Source organism: Capsicum annuum, chromosome 4 (assembly GCF_002878395.1).
Source record: "Capsicum annuum cultivar UCD-10X-F1 chromosome 4, UCD10Xv1.1, whole genome shotgun sequence".
NCBI lineage: Eukaryota > Viridiplantae > Streptophyta > Magnoliopsida > Solanales > Solanaceae > Capsicum > Capsicum annuum.
This window is the reverse complement of record NC_061114.1, coordinates 227,120,755-227,125,699: the sequence shown is the minus strand read 5'-3', so window position 1 is coordinate 227,125,699 and position 4,945 is coordinate 227,120,755. Positions and strand designations below refer to the sequence as shown.

At 40.4% G+C, this 4,945-nt stretch overlaps 1 pseudogene; it reads right to left on the bottom strand.

The window, feature by feature from the left end:
- LOC124898106 overlaps nt 1–1,522 on the bottom strand; it is a 17,386-nt pseudogene extending 15,864 nt beyond the window's left edge.
- Nucleotides 1,523–4,945: the final 3,423 nt, after the last annotated feature.

Here is a 4,945-nt window from a genome sequence, read left to right as displayed (position 1 = left end):
GGGGGGGGGGGGGAGGTTAATGTCTGGGAACATGCAAAGATCTTTATAGGAAACACTCCTATAATCTCTGATTCACTGCAAATTTCTCATAGCTTGTTCTAAACTTTTCAATTTTTGGGCTATGATATCTTGTTCCTCCGTTGCGACAGGTTTCTCCGTATCAAATGGAAATGCAGGTGGCTGAGTGTACCCATACAGTTCATTCATTTGCAAAGTAGGCTTCGGGGCGTAATACTGGCTATCTAAAACCTTCAGTACTGGCTCACTGGCATACCTAGGAAGCCTCATTGTGGGACGCACAACATATATGAGAGTTTCATGTGGTGGCGAAGCCACGAATACCGGTGTGATCGGTGGCGCAGGCTGAGCAGCTCGTCTTGATTGGGGAGCTGCTAAGGGCACACCAAAACTGCCAGGATAACAATGTCGCGGAGTGAACCCTGGCGCGTGCTCAGGTGAATCAATAGGAGCAGAGAATTGCGCCTGAGAGAGCGGTGGGCAATTAGAGAAATTCCCAAGACCTTCAGAGAGCGGAGGAGGAGGCATTCCGCTGGCCCATGCCCAGTGTAAATCTATCAATTGTTGCCTGAGCCTTACTACCTCATCATTGTGTTCAGAACTTTTTTCCCTGTGATCCTGATCCGGGTCAATCAGCGAATTTTCAATCTCCCTGCTGGCTATGGCGAGCTTTGCTTTGGATCTAGTGAAGTATGGGTGACTAGCCAGAGTGCTACAAACCTACCACTGTTATCTGAAAGAACATGCTCATCAAAGACGACATCCGTTAGGATTAGGGCACACAACAAGCATGGAAATCACATTGGTAAAATTGTCCTAAATTCATGTTCATTTCTACCAGCTTTTGAGGGTTGCGAGGTCATTTTAATATCATCCTGATTTTTGTCTACACTTATTTTTTATCTACACTTATTATTATTATTATTATATTATTACATTTTTTTTTCATATCCATCTCTGCTCTTTTCTTTTCTCTCGTTATCTACCTTTATTTTATCATTCTTTATGGCTTTTGTTTTTCTTTAGAAGAGGAAAAATAATGAAAAACAACGAAACAAAATGATTAGATCGAACCCAAAAGTAGGTTGCCTACGTATCATGTTGTACAAGAATCAGATCTTGCGTAGTTCGGGCAGCATGTGCATAAACATTACCCACTTTTTTTTTGCGAAAACGAGAATAAACAAACCAAGGAAAGACGTAACATCAAAACCTTTTGAAGAAAGAAAACAACAAAAATGTAATAAAGTTTGGGACCACTTTAAAACTAAACAACAAATATGAAACCAAATTATAGACCCCTAAGACGACGTAGGTGAAATTATTAATAAAGACTCTAATACCAAAAACAACTAGACTTTGACTTAAAGCAGACACCACCCTACAATGACAGCTACATAAAAGACTCAAACTGAATAAAGATAAGAAGTGTTCTTTCAGTCTGGTGCTCTGCGTGATGACCCTGGCTGATATGGACCTACCTCTGAAGTCCTCTTTCTCCCATTTAAGCTTTGTAGCATATCCTGTAAAGACACCCTGATACCGGGGAAGAAGCTTCGGGCCCGTATTCCTGCTTCATGAGGAGTGCACTTGGAAAGATTATTCAGACACCTTTCTACCGTCTTGAACAAATCTGCTAGCTGAACCCTCAGTGTTTCCACTTTGGACCCTACACTTTCATCCTGATGATCGTCTACTATGTATTCTTCCTGTATTCTCCCTCTAAGCTACGCTGGTAAGGGTTGACTGATACCCCGAGGGATAGATTGAAGCCAGACCCCATATCCCTGAGTGTACCCCGGATTATCCAAACTTTTTTTGAGTGTGTCCACACCTAACTTTGTTGCATGCTTCCAAAACTGCTCGTACTTGCTCTCACCTAAGGCTTGGTCCTTGAAGTACTCAACATCCTTCAGAAGATCCACTGCTGGTGGCACATCCTGCCGTCTACCCAATTGGCGCATTACCCTAGAAGGACTGTATGGTCTAGTGCAATTTAGCCCTAACATAACTAAAGGGAGTTACGTCTGACAACCCAACAAGATTATCTTCGGTCGAAGTCACAGATAAGTCCAAAAAATGTTATCTCCGGTTCTTGATTCAAGAAATTCAATCCAAGCGTTGACTCCCACGGGTAACGAGAATTTATCCAAACGCAACCTGGAATCCATGGGTTTCACTCGATTGGGAATACAACGATCTACCATGTCTGGTCTAACTAAAGAAGGCGCATGTAAATGCTCCATCATCCATAACTGCAATATCAGGTTACTGCCCTCAAAAAATCTCCTTCCCCCCTTCACTTCGGTTAAAGCCTTATATATTTCTGTTAAGATAATGGGTATGAGAGTGAACCTGCCCTTTTGATTAATGCCCTTGTCATTTTAACCCTTATGAAATAGGGCCATCACCATAGATTGCAAACGGGTATTAATACGTCTTTCTTCCAGTGGAAGCACTAAAGTACCTAGCAAAGCGAGGGTGAAGACTTCAAGACGCTTTCTCTCCCACTTCTCCTTAGTCACATGAAATTCATCCCAAAAGCAATCAAAACCTTCCGAGGGCCCGAATAGCGAACAAAAAATCTAAGGAAACCCACGAATCACTTAAACAACCCAAACGGATACCCTTACTTTTTAAACCACAAGACTGCAAAAATCTCACGCAGGTGTGATTTCACGCTCGGATCATATCCTTCTCGATATAGGGCAAATGCAATAAACCGGATATTTCTGCCAAAGTGGGAGTCATTTCACATTTCTCAAACCTGAATAACAAACTACTCGGATCCCAAAAGGTCAACAAAGCCTCTATTAAATCTGGACGAGGGGTAACATGCAGAAGTTCCGTAAGATCACCTAATATTTTAACCAGTTTCTGCTGATCAACACAGTTAAACATTTCCCACTATCAAAACTCTAGACTTGGCGGAAAAATCCATCCTATAATAACACACAAGACGTTATCTCAAAAAATTCGACAGGAGTAGAAGATTCCCAACACCTTGGTATTTTTGACGCAAACATATATCGATGGGACAGACCATATCCATGACTCCAATTTACCGAACAGAAGTACTGAGTGAAATCAGTCTACTTGGCAAACAACTCTAGATTACGGGGCGAGAGACCTAGGCTAATACTAAGACAAAGGCCAACACAAAGAATTACCGGACCCACCGTGGGTTGCCTACGTATCCCAACCCAAGGGAAGGGAATCAGGTATGCGTAGTTCATCCAGATTGGACAATTAACGATTAACTACTAAATTGACCCTAACTTAAGAGACACAATAAAAAACAAACGAATAAAACATTTTAGATTTTCAACTAGACATTTCAACTAAGACTGACACCACCAATTGTGAAGAAAAATCTTTTTGGTATTTTTGTTTTTGATAAATAAGTAGAAAAGGCGAAGAACAAAAGCCATAAAGAACTCTAAAATAAACTACGACATTCCTCTTTTTTCATTCTTTTCGAATCACTCTTTTTTTTTTCTATTTTTTCACTTTTGCCTACGTACCTTACTCCTAACAATTTTTTTTTTCAAAAATCAGTCCATCAAATGACCACGTTACCCTTAAAAATGTAATAGTTAGCATGTAGGGATGCTTTAGAGGCGAGTCGCCTACAAAGGGTCATGTGGGTCCCGCTAGGTCTCCGTATGATGCACATAAGCATGACCTAAAGGCTGATCTACGTTGTGGTTTACTAACAAGGTTGTTCGAGGGAGCGTATGGTCGATAGTGGCTGCTTTGCTTTCCACCTATTCCATAACACCGACGGCTCCCCCCCTAAAATAAGGGTGACTCAACTAGAGGTTGTGTACAACACGTGTACTACGGACTTGTTGCAGAAAGAAGGCCGGGGGGTGGACTCATGATGACACATATAAAGCGGTAACACATAGGATAAATACTATAAACAAAGAGCACAAAAACGCACAAAAGTAAAAATAACACAAACAATAACCACAAACAATGCTTATACACTCGTAATGTCAAACAAAGCCGATACGACTCCAAAAATAGCTCGAATTCTGAAAAATTGTCATAGCTTCCCCAGCAGAGTCGCCAGAGCTGTCACACCCCCTTTTTTAACGTACTCCAAAAAGATTTATGTTTTAAGGGTCGAGAAGGGTTTTATTATTTAAGTGACAAGAAATGAAAATTTGTTTTGGAAAAGGATTATTAACATTTTTATTCAGAGTCGCCACTTGGCATAATCTGGTGTGCCAAGTCACCATTAGAAAATCCTTTTTAAAAAAATCCATTTGACTCTTTAAACTGGTTTGCGAACAGAGATTCCGGCTAAGGAATTCTGTTGACCGAGGGGAAGGTGTTAGGCACCCCTCGATCCCGTGGTTCAACCACGGTCGCTTGGTAGAGTGTATCAACTATCTTGGCATTACAAAATGTATAAACCACACAAAAGCACGCAAAATAATCAAACAATAAACAAAACAAAACAATCCAAAAATGTAAAGTCCAGTTCAATTATATAGTCCAAAAATAGAAAAAATACGAAAATATAAATCCTAGTCTAAACTAAATCTAGACTAAGCTCCAATACCTTACCCAATGCCGCGGGCCTTCACAACGAACGTCCTCCGGGTACATGATACCTCGGGTCATTCTCCGGTGAATAAATATATACAGATACTTCAGGGCATTCCCCAGCCAAATTATACAATTGAATTAAATACGATAAACTAGAAAGAAACATTCACATGCATATTCCAACATCCAATCAAAACATCAATCTTAAATTCTTGCCTACCCGAACCTATATTGCCTATCCATTTCAATATGGCATTTACATTCAAACACAATAAATCAAAATTTGTCCGAGTCTAACATTTTCATCAATTTTTCATTTCAACCCCCAACCTATTTTTATCGATCCATTAAAACATGGTCAAGTTCT